This window comes from Poecilia formosa, unplaced genomic scaffold, assembly GCF_000485575.1.
Source record: "Poecilia formosa unplaced genomic scaffold, Poecilia_formosa-5.1.2 Scaffold7, whole genome shotgun sequence".
Taxonomy (NCBI): Eukaryota; Metazoa; Chordata; class Actinopteri; order Cyprinodontiformes; family Poeciliidae; genus Poecilia; species Poecilia formosa.
Window position 1 is genome coordinate 3,922,077 of NW_006799946.1, and position 21,433 is coordinate 3,943,509.

The following is a 21,433-nucleotide window of genomic DNA, read 5'->3' on the forward strand; positions in this document are numbered from 1 at the left end:
TTACTGTTTTAGATAGTTGCACTGCACTATAAGTACCTTATTAAGTTGTTGTCTACATTTGACATAAGATGTAAAAGAATAACGAAAGGGTGTAATGTGACCTGTTAATATTGTAAAAAGGACGTAAACTTGTGCAAGATGACTGCAACGCAAAGACACATGAAAACATTGTGGCAGTTATCCAGGTCAGAAAGATGTTAATGGTAATATTTAATCTGACTAAACGGATAAGGTTTAAATATCTGACCTAGAAAGTGAGCCAACAAAACGCCTTATCTTTGTCAAGTCAGATGAGGATCGGTGTTTGAAATGCCAGCATGCTCCACCAGAAGCCTCAGGCGATTTCTGATGCATCTCTACCTCAGTGGCCGACTTTGAGACAGCCGAGGAGCAGCTCCGCGCCTCGGCTTCCTCTCTTATTTCCTCCTCTGTTGCCATTTCGTTGAACACATTTAATTGTGGTGCACTTTTCTCCTTCCCTGGTGAACAGGGAATGCCCAGCGGAGTCATAGGCACTGAACCCTAATTGGTCTAATGATGGTGGTGTATCTAAATGACCTACCTCCATCCAGGAGGGGTGCTGTGTTTATGTCTGCTGCCTTGGGTAAACTGCGCCCTGTCCTATCGTTTATCGGGGCTCTTGTTTGTGGTAGAATGCTGATGTTTATCGCTGTGGCCAACTGACCCAACTGACTGCAGACAGTAAAACAGATTACTGCCTCTTTAATGATTGTATTTATGTAACCTCTCCTTATCAGGCAAATGAAGTGTTTTCTCAAGAAGGTGCATGTGGAAATGTTTGAATCAGCCATCCAGCATTGGTAAACATAAAAATACGGTATGTTATTTTTGTGTGCAGCTTTTCTGTTACTGTATTGTCACTTTAGAACTGTGAAATGCTAATTTTTTAAAGTGCTAGTGGGATTACCCAGTAGTCTGATTAGCAAATTAAAGTGTTAGGCTAAAATTACTTTTAGGAGCTTCACTTTACAGCAAACGGTCATTAACACGGAACCCTCTTATTTACAGTGTCTTGCAGAATATTATGCAAGACACTATAAATATTTCACATTCTGTCATGTTATAAAAATAATATATTTTTGTACTCAAACCCCCTGACTCAAAACACCTTTCACTGCTGTTTACAGCTCAAAATCCTTTGGGATATGTCAATAGGAGTTTTGCACATTCAGTTACTCAAAGCGATTCCACTTACAACCGTTAGGGGGCGTCGGTTGCATTGGTGGCATAGAGAAGGTTGGGCACACAGAAGAAGACTAAACTTTCCTTATACTGTAGATGCTAAAGGAAGCTCAATGTGTATGCCTCATCTTTTCTATATCACAGGTTAGTAAAAATGTATTTTGATGCTTTTATATTGGTTACCTTTAAGAGTTGAAGAGGTTATTGAATTGATAGTCAACTAGTGCAGTTTGCAGTTTGTGATTAGCATTGTGTAGAAAACGGGACATATTTCTGGAGGCGAATTAATGCTAATGCTTAATTAGCATTAATTAAGCATTAATTAATGCTTAATTAATGTCCCGTTTTCATTGTGTAGAAAACGGGACATATTTCTGGAGGCGAATTAATGCTAATGCTTAATTAGCATTAATTAAGCATTAATTAATGCTTAATTAATGTCCCGTTTTCATTGTGTAGAAAACGGGACATATTTCTGGAGGCGAATTAATGCTAATGCTTTGCACGTGTGTGTTAAACTATCTGAGAAACAGCTGAAGGACTACGACTGAATTTTGCACTTTTTGGAACGGTTCTCACACATAAGACATCATTTTGGCCTCTTTATTTGTAAAATTGGCATCTCTTTATGGGTTGTTCCAAAAGCCAGAGAAACCATATTGTTATGGTATTTAGTGAGTCAGTAATGGCTGCCTATGTGTGAAACTCAGTAAAGAGACACAGAGTTAAAGGAGCATTATAATTTTTTTTAAATTAAATATTAAACTATATTTTATTTGTGCAGACTAAAACTGTAAAAGCTATTAAAATAGTTAAAATTAAACTCGTATTTTTATTTTAACAGTTAAAAATTCAAATGGTCTGAGAAAAATGGACAGTGTATTTGAGTTAAAGCACTAACTAAAAAAACTATTTTTTAGAGAATTAAAAAAAAAATTGTAAATCGATTTTGTGATTTCATCAAATTTAGAATGTTAAATGGAGCATGTTAAAATAATTCTCATTCGGTTTAAAGGAATATTATAGCCATTGGTGCTCAATCTAGGGCTAGCTTTTACAGATACTCAGTGATACCTGAAGCATTTGATATGGAAAGTTGTACATGGAGTATGTTCATTACACAGAAGAAGAATAAACCTTCCTGTTAGATGCTAAAGGAAGCTTTATATCACACTGTCACACGTTGAGAGAACAACCCATTGCTGGGTAACCCTTGAATGGGTTACCCAGCAACCCATTGAAGGTTGCTGGGTAACAAATGCCTTAAAGAGCTGGATTTATACTGTGGCCGAATAATTCACAGGTAGACTTTAAAAAAAAAAAAAAAAAAGTTACCATCCACATATGGGACTTCTAAAATAAATTGTTTGAACTGGATTATTTTTCAGGGTATTACTAAAATATATGTTGAAGCTTGATGTGACAAAAAAAAGCAACAAATAGCTGCTAAGTTTGCAACACCTAAATTAAATGAATATCATTTAAGTTGATGAATTATGACTGGCAAAAAAAGAAAGATTTTTACAAGTTTCTATAACTGTCCAAGAGCTTTGCTGCTGAGCTGTGTATTTCTCCAATATTTCAGTTTGTGGCACCATGTTCAGTGATTCTGATTAAACTCAAGACCTCAGCAGTTATGACTGCTGTAAGGTCAGTAACTGCCAAAAATGTAAAAATTACATCCATACCCATATAAACTGGAATAAAACAGTCATATAGTTTTGTGGCTAGAGGCAAATTAATTAAAAAAACAAGTTTTTAACACTTGGCAAGACTGGATGTTTACTTAATATGTATGTTTTTATGCTGTGCGGCTTTTTCCAAGTGAGATTAGATCAGATTTATTCAAGTGGAAGCCAAATCACAAAGAAGAATCGAAGGCCAAGATTTTCTTTTTTGAAAGATAGACAACACAGAAATAATGTTGATCTTTTTTGAACAGTAAGCGTACATTTGATGACATGTTATTGTTCTGCTTCACAGTGAGTTGAGCAGGAAAAATAGGGAAAGGGAAAAAAGTGTCAACAAGATTTTTGGTTCCCATCAAACAGAAGTCCTGCTTCTGCGCTGCTCCATGAATGCAAACCCAAATAACACTTCCGACCCCAACGAGAATGAAAACAAAAGTGGGGGAGTTACTCGTAGGGTGGATCCCCGATGGCCGTCTCAGGAAACAGCCACCGCTACTCCCTCATAACTAACTGCTGTGTGGATTTACCAATAAGGAGGGGCAGTTGCACTGACAGATGGGGTATGGTGGCCCGCATTAGTAGACCCCCGTCTGACTGAGGACTCACATCCTCCAACAGTGCCTGCCAGTGACCTGGGGTGACCCTTGGCCACCCCTGCTCTCCACGGGATCCATGAGAACGAGCTTGGTCTCCATGAGTCCCGCTGTCGACACCAGCTGAGGGAAATACTTCGGAGCGGAGCTCGGTCTTTGCAAACTTAAGAGGAGACGGTGAGGCCCTTTGTTTAAATTACTCTCAGACCTGGGGACCGTTTTGCTCCCAAGCTCCTACGTTAGAAAGACAAAGATAACATACAGAGACTGGCGTCCTGCTTCCTGCTCCGCGTGCTGTCTATTTTATGAGACTGAAGTGTCTGCCTTCATCTATACAGACTCAGTGAAATAATAAACATTGTTTGAATAAAGGAAGAGAATTCTGCTTTGTAATCCAACAGGAAGCATAATTTAGAAGTCATTCTGATACAAAGAGGGAAAGAAGAATAGAAGGCAGCTGACTTGCTGTCACTAAATGAGATGCTAAAACAGAGAAGGGAATAGCCAGCAGACATATTAACAATGAAGAAAGGAGAAGGCAGTTAAACAGAAAAATAGAAGTTGTGGAAAAGAAGATATAGAATGAGAAAAAATACTTGGGCTATGAACAAACTGTAAGGAAGGTTAAAGAACAGAGGAACGCTGTAATGGAAGTAAGAAATGATCACCACTCTAGGTTTGCAAAGTAAATCCCTTGCAAGATTCACAAGGCACAGACTGCAGCCAGAGTCAGAGCTTCCAGAACTACACACAGACTTATTGAAGACAACTGCCTCATTCCTTGTGTTAAACCACTTCTGAACCAGAAGCAGTAGGATGTGCTTCTGCAGGAACAAAAAGGAAAAAGACACGACTGTTGATTGCTTGTTCCGATGAAAGTACAACTTTCATCTCACTTTTGAAGTCAAAGTTCCAGAATCTAACGGTAGAGGTGTTTACTTGAGTTCCACGGAGCTGATTTCATTTTTCTAGTTGTCTTGATGTCTACCTACTCTGCTAAAAGCACCAATTCCTCCTAAAATGACAAACGATCTAAAAACCACAAGGAATCGTTCTAATTATCAAGACAAAGTTAAATGAAACTAGAGGCAACAATGCAGGAGAACTGATGGGCTTTATTAAAACAACCTAGACTGTATTTGAACTACTGAAAAGAAACTTCAGAGTATTATAATGTTCTGTTGGAAATACATTTATGAAAGACAATCTCCCAGTGCATTTCCAAATATCGTGTGGATGTGGTTAAACCAATAAATAAGAGAGGGAGAAAAGTAAATCAGAGTCAAACAAAGACATCATAAAATGAGTCAAGCTGATGGAGATGGGCAAGAAAAAAAATAAAAATAAAAATAAACAGAACACTATAGCTCAAATACAGAATTAGCTGAGAAACCAACAAAACAATGTTTAAGAATAAAGTTTTTGTTACCTTTTATTAGTTACAAATTGTTTTTCCTCCTTTCAGCTCCAGGTCTGTCACAGGTCAATAAGTCCTGAAGTGCAGGTCTGTCTCAGAACCTGCAGCGTCTGCAGGAAAAAGGTGATTGAAACCATGTGAGATGAAGCAAACTCTGGATTCAAGTTTCCATATGACCTAAACCATGAAACCTTAGTGGACCCAAATCTGCTGAGAATGAAGAGGTCCCAGTGTCATAAATAGAGACAGAAACTGAAAAAGAAAAAAAAAACACTTCTGCTGGAATAAATTTACTTGTATGAAAGTTTAAAGCAGGTGCCAATGCACAAGGAGATGATTACAGAAATATGTGATCGAACTAACAATAGTGGGATCAGAGATGAATTATGCATATCTGATGCATAATGCTGTTACTACAACACATTTCTCCCATGGCAACTTTGTCGTAAGAGCCAAACATTACAGACACATGTCATGTGCTGCATTTCCCTCAAAAATCCAGAGGAACCGGTGATGTTTGAGGTGGACCGTGAGGAACGTGAAGAGCAGGTTTCCATGAGATCGCCAACGAACTGTGACTCCACAAGATTTCACTAAGCTCCCTGTCATCATTACCTTAGGAGGAGAATCCATCCTGGAGGTTTATGTGTCATCACACGTTGTGTGTAAGTGTGTGCACACGTGTGGGGCACAGAAATTCACTGAGGTCTAGAATCTCTCACATTCTGTCCCTGCTTGCAAACGCATACACGCTGCCCAAACTCCTTTGTTTGTTTGTTTTGGGTGTAACTGAAACCATGGTGCCGAGCCACATCTCCCTGTAGTTTCAAATGGCAGACTGACATACCAAGGCTGGACGGCTGCCTCGCTGTATCTCCCTTGTGTTTTTGTTTTTCTCTCTGTCCTTATTGTCTGATTCTCTTTTTTTTTTCTCCCCCCTACTCTTTCACTCCCTTCCAACTCCTCACACCCACATGTACAAATGCATACACACTGACAGCTGACAGCTACTCTGCAGCTGGATCTGCAGCTCTTCTAATCACACTCAGCCTCCGCTTTTCTTGAACTCAACTGTTCCAGTGGTGTGGCCAAACTCCAGTCTCCATCACCGCTGCTGCCACCTTCCTTCCTGATATGTGTCAAATACAAGAAATGCCCTGTCATCGATAGCAACCAGCGAAGCAGAACAAAAAAAATGAAAGGGGTAGTTAAGAATTGTATGAAGAAAGGCTGTAAGCAATTAAGACCTTATCTGTTGAAGATGACTTTCTTAGTGTCATTATTTCAATTTATTGAAGAATTAATTGAGAAGGTTAAATACAAAAGCTATTTCAAGTTTGGTCACCATCAGATAACCTAAGTCTCAAAAACTTTGAAGTAGTCAATGTAAGCTGTTTGGTATCAGAGTAACCGCCTTATTTTAAAGTGGTGCAAAATACAAACTGTTAAAGTGATTTATTCATTTTTATTTTGCATTGCTTTTCTATTTGGGTACTTTAACTAAAAATGTTCTGCATGTTGCAGTGGTAGGGATGATCTCATCTTTATAAAAGCTCCAAATACTTGGTTAAGCATGCAGTCATGGCATCATGAGGTCCAAAAAGACCAGCACTGTCCCTAGCCTTAAAAATCTTTGCAGAGTTTCTTCTGTCTTGATCATCATCTCCCTCTGTTCCCATCAGACGGCAACTCTGTCACCTCTGTCAATCGCCACATCCGCTGCAGCAACCACATCTGGTCCAGTACTTCCGCCACCCTTCATTGCACCGTTGAAGAAAACCGCAAGACTGCTGACTGGAAAAGGACCCAAGCACCTCAGTATAACCCTGGACAAAAGGTTTGGCTCACTGCTTGTGACATTCCTCTAAAATCCATCTCCAAGAAACTCTCTCGCAGGTTCATCGCCCCATATGAAATAGAATCCTGCCTTCTCTGTATATATTGTGTATCTGTATAAGCTGGTCAACTTGTGCTGAAACCAGAACAGCTCATACAGACCTTATCAGTGGTAAAGTAAATCACTCTGCTTTCTCTCATCCTCAAGTAGCGGATCAGCTCGGGCATCAATTTGGGCACATTTGGAGTGATCAGACTTTAGTAAACAAAATGTTGTACAACCCTCCTATGACACAAGGAAACTGAAGACTGTGTGCTTCTTAAAACATAATGCTTTAAGAAGAGCATGTGAATATGTCTTGCATTGTTCTACAACAAATGTAACATTTTTAAGATCTAGATTTCATTACATAAAAAAATAACCATACAGTTTTTCTTTGGGTCATCAGAACACTGTAAGCTTTACATGTCATCAATTAGTAATCTTTTTAAAGTAAAACCATAACACAGCAAACCACTTGCAGGTTTTATAAAGAGTAAAGCATGTTTCATGTGCTATACAGAGCATAATCAGTCCTCAACAATTCCCCTGGGACATTATACTGTAATGGCTTCTATGGAGGTCAATGAGTTCCCCCTCAGTCTTGGCATCGGCATATGTAACATAAGTGTGTCTCCATCTTTGTGTGTGTGTGCATTTGTGGATTTTTTTTTTCATGTGTGTCTATGGGAGGTGGAGCCTCTCTGAGTTGAAAAAGGAAGTCAGAGCAAACTGGTTGCTAAAAAGAAAAAAAAAAGGTCTCCCTATCAGAGGAAAAAAAAACGAGCGTGATTGGAAGTCAGCAATTTCCATGTTGGAGATAACAACATGTGAATGATAAGAGTGCCACGATATGGCCCAAAAGGCAAATCCCTTGTGGGCTTCTGTAACTGCTTCTCCACACGTACAGCACACGCAAGATGACAAAAATAGATAGCGGTTCACTACATTTTTCCTTTACTCTGCGATATCATGCTCCATTAACATATTCCTGGAGTAGGATGTCTTCAGTTAGCTAACATTAACTGGATTTTTTAAACCAAAGGGAGTTCTCCTGTTTGGCTGTGTCAGTAGTTAACTTTGTAGTATCCAAGATAATTTTACCTGCTATTGATTATTTACCAAAATATTTGAGTACATATGGAGAAGGAAGTAACACAGACCTAAAACATGTCCGTCCGTCCATTCATTCATTCATTCATTCATTCATTCATTCATTCATTCATTCATTCATCCATCCATCCATCCATCCGTCTTTTTACAGTTGTCCAATTCTGCCTTGGGATCTCCTCCCAGTGGAGATTTCCGGGAGAATCTTCAATAGGAAGCGTTCTAGATGCATCCCAATCGGAAGCTCAAACCACCTCACCAGGAATGCAGAGGAGCAACAAGTCTAATCTGAGATGCTGACAGACATTAAACCACATGGTTTATCTCAGAAAGAGTCATGCTATTTTTCTTACTAATCTGAAATTCAAATATAAGCATAATTAGGCAACTCTGTTTAAGAAAAGCTAGTCAACTGTGAAATCACATTTTATTCTTGTTTTAAGTGCCTCTTCAATACTCTTCTTCAGTCATTGTGTCTCATTGTCCAATTGTTGAGGCTATTTAACTTATTGAACAATTATAGTTAGTATTGAATAGATTCCAAGTTGATTTTTCTAAATATTTAGCCCCATGTATTAAACTGTTTGTAATTTTCAATAAAAATATTTGTGCTAACAAACACATGAACTGTTATCCAGTGCCAGTACACAGCATCCAGTGTGTGAGTGAGTTACCAAGCGACTTCATATCGGAGTATTTGTGTGTGTGGTTTATTTTGTATCTGTGTCACAAATCAGAGCTGAGTTTCAGTTGGCTTCCTGCCTCTGTTTTCTGCCAGAATGTCTGCACATGCTCTTCATTTTCTGCTCCTCTTCAGCATCCTTTTATTTTTTATTGTCGACTTGAATATCAGGCTTTCCATCAAAGATGCAATGATGCTTCCAAACCGCATATACAGTTTCATACTCATCACGCTCATTATGAACATGCATGTCAACAAGAACAGGGAACAGACATTCATACTCATTATAGGTCTTCTCTAATCCACACATGGTTAAAATTAAGATAAAAAACAATATACATACATTCACCTAAATATTTTAATAAGTGGTGCTGAAAGTACTATAACATTATTTATCTTGACAAGACCAATTAAATATTTGTCTGTGATCATAATTTCCTGCGGCAGGTAGTTTCTTTTTGCCAGCATTATAAAGGACAGAGAGAATATCCAAACTGGCCCAAGAAATGAACTGTGATCATAAATGCATTGTGGTCATAGATTCACATAGGACTGTGTGGCCTGTCGTCCAAAGCAACCACAGCTGAAATGTCAAAATAAGTGTTTTCTGATTTTGATGGAAAGGTGACAGGGTAGCTGCAGAGTGGTCAAGTAGCATCAGGACCGGCCGACTTAAAAGAGAAAAAAGATCTTACAAATTATGCTACATTATCTCCATGATCAGCCATGTGCATATTGCTTACCTGGGGGAGACATTGCACTACGATACACCGTAGGAAAATTCATAATTTTCTTTTTTTCCTCTTCCTATTTTAATTTGAGTTCGTTTTTAACGCTGCCCCTTATAAACCTTGGCCAACAAGTTGGAAAAGGGCAATTTGATAGGAGAGCACATGACGGCTGCATTTTTTCTCTAAGCAACAACATGTTTCCAAACACCGTAAATCAAACAGGATTCCGACGGGAGTTGGATGCTTTAATTTGATTCTCGGACCAGCTGAGTTATAGACTGTCTATTATTCACGAAGCGCAAAAGTCCTAACCTGGAATCTGTGTAAATAATCACTGGGAAAAGTAGGATTACTCGAGCATATAAAGTATCAGTAACGGATGTGAGCGCCATGTGTTCCTTAGGAAGCTGCGTTGTTACGATCCAAGTCTAAAATGTAAAGAACTGGTTTTCACTAAGCAGCTGTAGCAGAACGACAAAGCAGATGAACACCTGTTCATATTTTTCTATGCACCAGCTGAGATTTTTTTCATCGAACACAACCGGCAATAAAGCACTTCATAGCCTCACAAAATCATGATGCACGTCAAGCTGACATCTGAGTATCTGAAGCAGGATTGGACCATAATGTCTTTACCGTCAGCAGGGCCTGTTTCTGTGATCAGACGTATCTGCTGCCATTCTGCAGATCCTGGTTGACAAACCCGATAGATCTATATACAGTCAGATTCAAACACAATTGTTTTCTTTTACAGCCAGATGTGATGAAGAGAACCATAAGAATTGCAATACATTTGCAAATGCAATGTCTGCAGACGATCACAGTTTTTTCCCCCATCTTGTTCGTCTCTACATGCAGAAATGACTTATGTGAGAAAAATAGGGGCGGTCAGAAGCTCAGATCTTTCCACAACACTGTGAAAGCAAACATCATTATCCCAAAGTAATTTTTATGAGAGGACTCTGTCAGAGAACAAACATCAATAAATACTGCCTGAGAGCGCTGAGTTTCCACATAGAAGCAACTCCCATGTTCTCAACATTTTTTCTTGCAATTACATTGATGAGCTCTTTCAAAGCAGCCTGTAGAAATCTTGAGTCATATTTCATTTCTTCAAGTTTCCAAGAAGTCAAACTTCCTTGCAATGCTTTTTTAAATGCTTTTAATCAGAACTTCTCTAGGATTTCTGAACGTCTTTCTTGTGACTTTGAATGCTTTTTGGTACCTGACCATTTCTACAAACCGGATTCCAAAAAAGTTGTGACACTAAACAAATTGTGAATAAAAATTGAATGCAATGATGTGGAGGTGCCAACATCTAATATTTTATTCACAATAGAACACAAATCACAGATCAAAAGTTTAAACTGAGAAAATGTATAATTTTAAGGGAAAATTATGTTGTTTCAAAATTTCAAATCCCAAAAAAGTTGGGACAAGGCCATTTTTACCACTGTGTGGCATCTCCCCTTCTTCTTACAACACTCAACAGACGTCTGGGGACAGAGGAGACCAGTTTCTCAAGTTTAGAAATAGGAATGCTCTCCCATTCATGTCTAATACAGGCCTCTTAACTGCTCAGTCGTCTAGGGGCCTTCTTTGTCGCACCTTCCTCTTTATGATGGGCCAAATGTTCTCTATAGGTGAAAGATCTGGACTGCAGGCTGGACATTTCAGTACCCAGATCCTTCTCCTACGTAGCCATGATGTTGTGATTGTCGCAGAATGTGGTCTGGCATTATCTTGTTGAAAAATGCAGGGTCTTCCCTAAAAGAGATGACATCTAGATGGGAGCATATGTTGTTCTAGAACCTGAACATAGTTCTCTGCATTAACCTCTTACACCCTCAGGGGGTATAAATAAATTTAAACTTAACATTTTGGGCAAAACCTTTATGCGGAATAGTTTTTGAAAGATCAAAGCCTCTTTTAGCGGATAATAAAAAATAAAAAAAATTTAAAGGCACGTGGAGCCTTTGTTTACAGAGCGAGCCGAGGTCGTGGCAGCTGGACCCACCGGTGGGTCTGCCTATACCACAAGCACTCATGCAACCCCATACCATCAGTGATGCAGGCTTCTGAACGGAGCATTGATAACAACTTGGGTTATCCAAGTTATTATTCAGTATGGCGAAAATTGACATCAATTATTCATCCATCCATCCATCCATCCATTTTCTTTACACCCTTGTCCCTTAGTGGGGTCGGGAGGGGTGCTGGTGCCTATCTCCAGCTAACATTCCGGGCGAGAGGCGGGGTCACCCTGGACAGGTCACCAGTCTGTTCAATTATTCATATATCCAGATATTTTACAATCTAGTGCCGGCACTGGTATCCAGTGCCAGATATCCACATGAACTGGATAACAGTTCATGTGTTTGTTAACACAAATATTTTTATTGAAAATTACAAACAGTTTAATACATGGGGCTAAATATTTAGAAAAATCCACTTGGAATCTATTTAATACTAACTATAATGTTCAATAAGTTAAATAGCCTCAACAATTGGACAATGAGACACAATGACTGAAGAAGAGTATTGAAGAGGCACTTAAAACAAGAATAAAATGTGATTTCACAGTTGACTAGCTTTTCTTAAACAGAGTTGCCTAATTATGCTTATATTTGAATTTCAGATTAGTAAGAAAAATAGCATGACTCTTTCTGAGATAAACCATGTGGTTTAATGTCTGTCAGCATCTCAGATTAGACTTGTTGCTCTTCTGCATTCCTGCTGAGGAGGTTTGAGCTTCCGATTAGGATGCATCTAGAACGCTTTCCTATTGGAGATTCTCCTGGAAATTTCCACTGGGAGGAGATCCCAAGGCAGAATTGGACAACTTAAAAAGATGGATGGATGGATGGATGTCCTTCTCTGGTCTGGATGACATGACATCCCAGTCTTCCATAAAGAACTTCAAATCGTGACTCATCTGACCACAGAACTGTCTTCCATTTTGCCTCACTCCATTTTAAATGACTCCTGGCCCAGTGCAAACGCCTGAGCTTGTGGAGCTTGCTTAGAAATGGCTTCCTCTTTGCACTGTAGAGTTTCATCTGGCAGCGGCGGATGGCATGGTGGATTGTGTTCACTGACGATGCTTTCTGGAAGTATTCCTAAGCCCATGCTGTTATTTCCTTGACAGTGGCATTCCTGTTTGAGGTGCAGTGACGTTTAAGGGCCCGGAGATCACGAGCATTCAGTAGAGTTTTACGGCCTTGACCCTTACACACAGCCATTGTGCCAAATTCTCTGAATCTTTTGATGATGTTATGCATGGTTGATGATGATAACTTAAAAGGCTTTGCTATTTTACGCTGGGTAACACCATTCTGGTATTGCTCTACTATCTTTCTGCACAACAATGGTGGAATTGGTGATCCTCTTACCATCTTGGCTTCAGAGAGACAGACACTCTAAGAAGCTTTTTATACCCAATCGTGTTGTCAATTGACCTAATTAGTGTTAATTGGTCTTCCAGCTGTTTGTGTTCAATTTCCTTTTTCCAGCCACTTATTGCTACTTGTCCCAACTTTTTGTAGACACTGTGAAATTTTGAATCAACATATTTTTCCTTTAAAATTTTACATTTACTCAGATTAAACTTTTGATCTGCCATCTATGTTCTATTACGAATAAAATATTGACATTTGCCATCTCCACATCATTGCATTCAGTTTTTATTCACAATTTGTTTAGTGTCCCAACTTTTTTGGAATCCGGTTTGTACAAGGGTGTACCTTTATTTAATAAGCAACTTAACTCCTATAAATCCTTCAGGTAGACAAAGTCTACTAAATCTCAGTCAATGAATCAATATTGTGTTGAAATATCGCAGAAAGATTTTAAGTAAATGCTTGGGGAGATTGCTACGTCCTACAAGAATTCAGATGTACTTATTGTCATCTGCAGAATTAATCTTCTCACTGCAAAGCAACAGTGGTACGGTACCCAATGTTCCTTCTTACAGCTTCCATCAAAATCAACATAAAAAAATCAAACAAAACATCTGGAAGCTATGATAAGAGGAACAATTAATACAGATGCAGAAAACAAATACATTTGCGACTCTGGTGCACATACACAAGACTGATCCAAAGTGCGGAGTGTAATTGTAGAGTAATTCTCGGAAACAATGCATTACCACGTCTTTACTTAAGTCCTAAATACAAACCACAAATGAAAGAAAATTAGATTTTTATCGTCACCAAGATGACTCATGAAGAACTGATAGAAAACTCTGCAGAAGAATTAAATCCCAATGAACCTCACACTTCCTTTTATGTTAGACCAAGTGTACACTAAAGTAGAAAAAGGACAGGTTTTCAATTTTTTTTACAAATATAAATCTGAAAAGTGTAACCTGCATTCATATTCAGTCGCCTTGAGTCAAAAATTGCTGCAATAACTCCTGTAGTAAGTCTCTACCATTTCATTCAGACACATTTGTTGTCCCTTTTTTCTTTGCTTTCATTTTTCATTGCTTTCAGGTAGAATGTAGAGAATCTGTGAATAGTAGTTTTAATGCCTTGGACAGATACACAGTTGGAATTAGAGTCAAAAGAAAAACTTAAGACATGCTATGAAAGTGTTTTTGTAAAATATCTGGATATATGAATAATTTATGTCAATTTTCGCCATACTGAATAATTATTAAAGTTATGACCCCCTGGAGCTACGCACCAGTGCCCCTGCAGCCCTGCATGGATGGATGGTTGGATAAATAAACAAAAAAAATAACGAGCAAATGGATTTATTCTGAGATTAATGTACACACAGGTGGATTCTATTTACTAATCAGACTTCTGAAGGTAACTGGTCGCACTGCATTTTATTCAAGAGCATCAAAGTAGGCTGAAGGGACTGAACACAGTTCAAATCAAACTTTTTAAGTGTAAAAAAATTATAAGATACCCTCCCTCTCTCCACTGCCACCAGGGATTTCTGTGTCCCAATTTAATTTTTGTCTCTCGTTCAATTTTTACTTGGCAACAGTAGGAGACAACGACATGTACACATGTCCACATAAAAATATCCCACACAAAAAAAAAAATAAGGGGAATATGTGGGACGACTAATCACCCTTAATATATACGATTGGACATTTGTTAATGCAATCACAGCAAATTAGTTGGTTTGGGATAACATTCCTATGGCGCCGTCATGTTTACTCTGCACGCAAGTACGGCAAAGAAGGCAACGACAGGAAACTACAAAGAAGGCCAGAACTAAGCCAGACTCAACATGAATGCCTTCCTGGTAAGTATTTCTGAACCTGGAACCCTTTCTCTGTTTATTCAACCTGAGTTTTATATTATGCATGAGCTGTCAGAGAAACTCTTAACAAAGCAAGTTGAGGCCTCAGAAAATGAGTTACAGAAAATGAGTTTCAGATCTGTATCAAGTCTCGGCCTGAACTGGATGCAGTTGTTTTGTTTCAGTGAGTCAATTTAAGGCCAGGAGTTGGACACGTTTCATTGAGGATTGCTCTGCCTGAAACGGTTATTTGAATTCAGTGATGTGGAGAAGACTGAATTGACCGTCATTTGTGATCCACTGTGGAAAGGACATCCTGTTTGCTATGTGTGTGCACATTTCAGATCATGTTCACGGCGTTTGAGTCAGTTTTATATCCCTGCTGTGGGGAAAACGACACAGTGGACTCTGGGGCAGAAAACGCCGATGCTTCACTAAATAAGACGCGCTTTCGGGCTTCAACTGAGCGCCGTCCAACTCCTGATACACGAGCGTTAAAGGCCATCGCACACGTGCAGGCACACCAGTGACTTCTGGTTATTGAGTTGTATGTTAAATCGTCCTCCAGCGACAGACGCTGAGGTTCAAGAGTGCTGAAACAGACTGTGCCTCGTGTGAAAGATTTCCAAACACAGCATGTCCAAGTTCACTCTGGAGAAGGCCCTGTGAGAGCCTGACCAGGTCACATTGTGCTCGTTTTACCACATCATTGTCCAAAAACTACAACAATCCATCTGTGAGACTTGTGATGAGGAAAGAGTTTCAGGTCCGCTCGATGAAGTTTAATGGAAGTAAATTTGCTCACAGGAAGCATGTTTTCACGCATGCTACGGACCATTGTGAAAATGTTCATACCCCTTGGACATTTTGTCACATCATAACCACAAACGTTATTGGTATTTCTTTTTGTGATAAACCAAAGCAAAACAGCACAAAATAGTGAAGAGAATGAAAAAGTTTAAATGATTTGTATCAGTTTTTTACACGCACATTTCTATTCATTGCCCCCGAGTCAAAACTTTGTAGAGAAAATTTTCAGTGCAGTTTGATGGATACAATCAACAATGAACATAAAATTTTAAATCTTGCAACACAATTCTTGGATTTTGTTCTGGACTGTGACTGGACCATTCTAACATACCAATGCGCTTTATCCAAACCCTGTAATTGTAGCATTGGCTGCATTGTTAGGGTTGTTTACTTGCCACTAGCCACACCTCCACAAGTTTGATGTCTTTTGCAAAAGGTAACAGTTTTTTTTTATATAGCTGCAGAGAATTTAGCTTCATCCATCTTATCTTACCAGATACCTGACAATGACGCTCTCCACAGCATGATGCTTCCACTACAGTGACTTGTTTTAGGCATGGTGTGTTCAGGATAATGTGCAGTGTTTTTTTTTTTTTTTTTTTCTGCCACTCATAACATTTTGCATGTAAGCCAAAGAGTTTGGAAACTGGGATTTCTTTTAGCTTTCTTTCAACACTGGCTGTTTTTTCCTTACCACGCTTTCATAAAGACCACTTCTGTGGAGTGTTGACCGAACAGTTGCCCTGTCAACAGATTTTATGGATCTGAAGGTAAAGTTACAATGTTCTCTCCTTTTTCCGGTCTGTCAGTTTTGATGGTTGGCCTTGTCTTCTTGGTAGGCTTTCAGTTGTGTGTGTTTGTGTGTGTGAGTGTGTTACAAGCTTGAGATATTGTTTTATAACCTTATCCTTCTTTGAACTTTATCCCCGTCATGTCTGCTGTGTTCCTGCTCTTTATGATGCTGTTTGTTCACTAGAGATCTCTGAACAAACATCTGAGACCTTCACAAGACACTTGTATTTACCCTGAGATTAAATTACACACAGGTTGGCAACAGTTACTCATTAAGTGATCTAAAACATTTTTGAAGTTTTAGAATAAACGTCTAAAACGGTAGAAGTTTATTCTGTTTAGTTGTAGCACAGACAATATGGATTTGTATTTGTAAAACATCTTGAAAAGCATGTATTAGTTACTTTCCCTTGCCCATTTATGCTTTGGTTTGGTCTGTCACCAAAGTTTTCAATATAACTGATGAAATCCTGTGATTGTAATGTGAAAAGGTTGTACATGTCTTTTGCAAGACACAATAAGAACATTTACAATGTCTGTGATAAAATACTAAATCCCGGTCACACAGCTCACTCCTGTGGACAAACGAAGTATAACTCTTGAAGTCATGGCTCCATAGATAGTTACACAAACCCCCAACTGTTGTCCATCGTCAAAACAAACTTCCAAAACCTTTTGACGGCGATCAAACAAAATCAAATCTGCCATTCATCTTTATAAATTAGGATAGCCTAACAATAGAGGAGACGCATTTGTTGGAAATAAACCTCCATAAATGTTTCACAACGTGACCTTTTCACTCAGCAGGAGCTCGTTGTTAGACAGTATAAACAAATGTGACGTAACTGCACTGGTGTAAAGTGCATGAGTAACTTGTTGTCTATGAATAATGAGTGGTCATGGTCTCGGTTGGTTTGTGGTCAATTGGAGACAGATGTGAGAGAGAGAGAGAGAAAGCAGCACATGGGTGGTGTAATCAGGGCCAAACTCTCACAGGAAAACAAGCAGATACAAACAAATATGGGGGTCCTCTCAGAGCATTGGGAGACCTGGTTCTATTTAATTTATGATTTTTTTTTTAAAGTAAGAAAACTGATTTTTCTAAACAAATCAAATACAAACGTAATTAATAAATGGTTAAGACCATCAATTAAAATAGAAGTGATAACTCAGGTTATCTAAACTTTAATTTAAAGTGAGCTGCAACATGGTCCAGAGGTACTTAATAACCTATGTGTTCTGGCAAAGCCCGCTGCAAATTTTAGGAAAGTACCCTTTAATTTCTGAGGGAAGAGTGGCTTGGGAAGCTACCAGGTTACAAATAACTTCATAATACAACTCAGTCTGGCATGTTTCAAAAACTGACATGTAAATTGGTTAATTTCTTGGAGTTTTCTTGAATTTATGATTACTGTTTATGTCCTTAGAAGGTCCTGTGAAGAATTTAATTTGCACTTTTTGGAACTCAGATCATTTTCCAGAATTTTCAGGTTGCTTACATTGCATTTACTTGCAGCATTTCAAATTTTACTGGTTACTTTTGGTGAATTATGAGGTGACTCTCAACACAGTACCTTTTTGGAACTTCAATAATACAAACCAGAGTGCAGATTAACTATGTATTTTCCAGAAAATAACCTGAAAATGCAAACTGAAGTTATCTATGTATTCCAGAAAGTAATCTGTCAGTGTTGAGGAAGTAACTTGTTGGTTCTAGAAAGTATTCTGTGGACAGAGGCAAAGTCCCATGAAGCTTCAGGAAGTAAGCCTTCAAACATGCTTTTTGACTTCCTTGCAAGTCAGCTAAAAAAAACAGATAATTCCTGGAAAGTACCCTACAAATTTCAGAATGTCAATTTTGAGTTCCGGACAGTTAAGCATGTGTGTACAGAAATAACACTCGAGTTGGGGGAAAAAAAAAAAAACCCTCTGAACTAGAGGAAACAAAAGATCACTTTGAAAAAAATGTCTTAAAATTTATCACAACACCTGCAAAACAGATGGAGGTGTGATTAAAGGAATGCTAATGATCTGAAATAAACCATATCTGCACACAACATGCTGTGCATTTGATACCTCAGGTGTCTCTTATTTGAGAAGCTATGTAGTTTTTAAAGATTACCTGTTTGAAATAGTATTTACAGAAAAAGCCTTGAAACTTTGTAAAATAGCTTTTCTTGACGTGTTCATGATATTCTTGCTCACTTGTAAAGTACAACTGCTGTGCTATGTAAATTTCAGCAAAGCTTTATCCATGACAAACCCTCTACAATTTGTTCACTAGCTTGTTCAGGACCGTCATTGCAAATGAGAGTTGTAGACTGTAGGTTATTGGTACTTGTTGCTGTTGCAGCGAATACCCACTATTGGACACCAGTCGTCATATCATCTTTGCTCTGGGGTGTTGGAAAGGAGGCTCCAGTAGATGAGGACACATCTGTTGGAAAAAAAAAAAACAGATTCGTCATAAAGTTGAGCCTATATTCCCAGTATGTGTTGCACTTCATCAGGGCTGCTTCTTTTCTGACAATGCTGTCTGTTCTATCATTTAAACTCTTTAAGTCCATCTACAGTTGCTGGGTACTTCAGAATAAAGTTACACATGTGGAGAATTGAGACGAAGTTAAAAAGCTAGAAAAAAAAACAGTCAGACTTTCTCATCTGCATTTGGCTCAGACACATTGCTGCTACAGTGACCTATTCTGCTTAAACAAGGGGAAATGTTTGCATTGAGTGAGCGATAATTTAATGAAAAAACTGACAATACATTGTTGTGCTTTATGTTTGGGATTTACTTTGCAAAGTGTAGCAATTTCTAAGGTTTGAAATACGAGTATTTAAAAACATTTATTTGCTCCAAGTTTAAAGACATCTGTTTGTTTCTGTCATGAAATGATTCCCGTACAGAGATGCACAGATGACTCCTAGTTTCTATCAATGTTATTTTGCAGCATCCGGATGATGGATGGTTTTTGAATATCCACCATAGTGTTTGATCCATTCTGCCAGAAAGAGCCATCAAGATTTCTTTTATTTTTTAGCAATCCCTTTGCTCTTTTTTACCTAAAATATTTTTGAGGTCTCTAAACATGGGGTTAGTATAAAAAAAAGTCCAAGTCTGAAATATTTCTGTTGGCACTGATCAGCATGTCAACAGGACTCTGGCAGGGAGTCAGTCAGTATAATTCGGATTTGTGATTTGAATCGACAGCTCTTTTAGTGACCTGCAGGATGAGTTCTGGGTTTGCCTGCTCATTCTTTCTTCAGCTCTCTGCAGTGAAAAGAAAGGTTACGCCAAAGTTTTTGCTCTGGTCCGGTTTTAAGAAGATTCAGCTCTGGCCCGCAGAAGACCTCCTATCCTCTTTGGACCATCTGACAACCCTCTATCATCTCTTTTCATGTTTTTCTCTCCCTCATGCTTCCCCCTCCTCGTTCTCCTCTGTCAGATCTGTCTTCGCTGGGACCTATAAAACCACCTGGCAAGAGAAACTCAAAGCATTGGACATGAGTTGGATCTCCAGAGTCCCACAAACGTTTACAACCTTTTTTACGTTTTATTAAAAGAGAAAAAAAAATCCCTTTAACAAGCTCCACTTTCTTGTACCAAAAGGTCAACTTTTTCTGAATTTTCACCTTCATTGTTACAAAATTATATACATTTATCTCATTCTGGGGTTTTCTAAACAATTCTTGTTAAATTTAAGTTTCTAAGCATGTTGAGGCCAGATAGACACAGTTCCTCTGCTTTTTCTTCCCCGCACTCTCAATTATAACCCCAAAAAGCATTGAAATAAATACGGTTTTGGATTTATTATGTTGAATATCTTGAGACATGGAACAAACATATGGGTAATGCAACGGGTTACGGATATTCTAGGTAGTGGAATCTAAACTTGTAAACACGCGAGGGAAAGATGCTTAAAATGCATCAGCACAATCTCACTTTGAAAAACTAAATAGACATTTCTCAAGCTTCCATTTCTCTACAATATCTCAAGTTAATAATTTTTGACAACTTTATAGCCTCTGGAAAAAAAACAAAAAAAGTATTTTCTTTGAAATACATTTTCCCCTGATTGACCAGGGAAACTTTCAGGAAAGTTTCGGGAAACTTTGTAATAGTTTTTTTTTTTATTCTATTCACGCGAAATATTAATATGGGAGAACATGACGTTTAGGTTAAACAAATGTGTGTTGATCTTCATACATTCAGAATCAGCAGCCAAAAACTGCTTCTTGTATAAATGTGCCTATATTGACAGTGAAATGGTGTATTTAAAAAGTTTAAGACAACTGGAACTGCTAAAAACAAGGCTGCACTAAGACCCAATTTTATATTACCACCACCTACAGTAAGGGGAGTTATCAGGTGGGAAGAAAAAACAAAAAAACAAAAAAATCCACTGTTGGAACCTTCACCTGAAAACGGTCTTCATTTAATGTCCCAGTAGGATTCAGCCTCGGAAATTCGTCTGCATGTGATCTCTGACACCCATCTAACAATGTCAGAGCTGCCTGGTTAAACTGGAGCGTGCTGTTTCAAAACTACATGTCATCACTGGGCATCAAATATCAAGTCAGCTATGGTCCAAAATACACAAATACCATATTGCGCTGAGTGAAAGCAAAGAGCTGTTCTTCCTGCCTGTTAGACCCGCCTCATCCTCTAGATGGCAGTATTTGATAAAAACTTTGGACATCCTGAAGTCTACTATAGTTTCTGAGATGTAAAAATAGAACTTTTACACGTTTATGCATTATTGGATATAATAAACCAGATTTTATTTGGGAGTTTCTTGACCCGCTCATCAAAATACTAATATATTTTTAAGACAACAGATCTGTATGCTATAAACGCTGAGATGAAAATAGACTTAAAGAAAAAACAAAAAAAACACTGGTAAAATAATTTTGGTTATCACAACAGACAAAAATGAAAAAAAATAAAATAATCAGAAATCTGACAAAAAAACAAAACAAAACAAATGTAGTTCAACAAAAGTGTAAAAGGCAATAAAGAAAAGACAGAAGATCATTCTTGTTTCAGAATTCTTCTTTCTTTGGATCTTTCAGAAAAATAAATTTTGCATAGTATACCACTTGCCCCAAATCTATGAAATATTCATATATTAAAGCTTATAAACAAAAGGGAAGAATAATTTTGACACATAAGTGAATCTTTAACAAAGAACCAACTTCAGTTATATCTTTTGGATGTTACTATCAGTGTGTCAAAAACATTTTTTCCTATTTCATAAAATGTTTATTA

The 21,433-nt window shown here is 38.2% G+C and overlaps 2 long non-coding RNA genes across 3 annotated transcripts; one reads left to right on the forward strand and one right to left on the reverse strand.

The window, feature by feature from the left end:
* Positions 1-1,229: 1,229 nt before the first annotated feature.
* On the forward strand, positions 1,230-8,510 carry LOC107832940 (uncharacterized). Of its 2 annotated transcripts, XR_001658663.1 has the most exons (4): positions 1,230-1,347; positions 3,187-3,664; positions 6,587-6,741; positions 8,045-8,510. It is a non-coding gene; the product is annotated as an uncharacterized LOC107832940 (long non-coding RNA). The 2 variants fall into 2 exon arrangements; XR_001658664.1 differs by lacking the exon at positions 3,187-3,664.
* A 2,444-nt stretch (positions 8,511-10,954) lies between these two features.
* LOC107832943 (uncharacterized) lies at positions 10,955-20,952 on the reverse strand. The gene is made up of 3 exons (XR_001658667.1): positions 20,940-20,952; positions 15,287-15,296; positions 10,955-11,139 (listed from the first exon to the last, which is right to left on the reverse strand). It is a non-coding gene; the product is annotated as an uncharacterized LOC107832943 (long non-coding RNA).
* Positions 20,953-21,433: the final 481 nt, after the last annotated feature.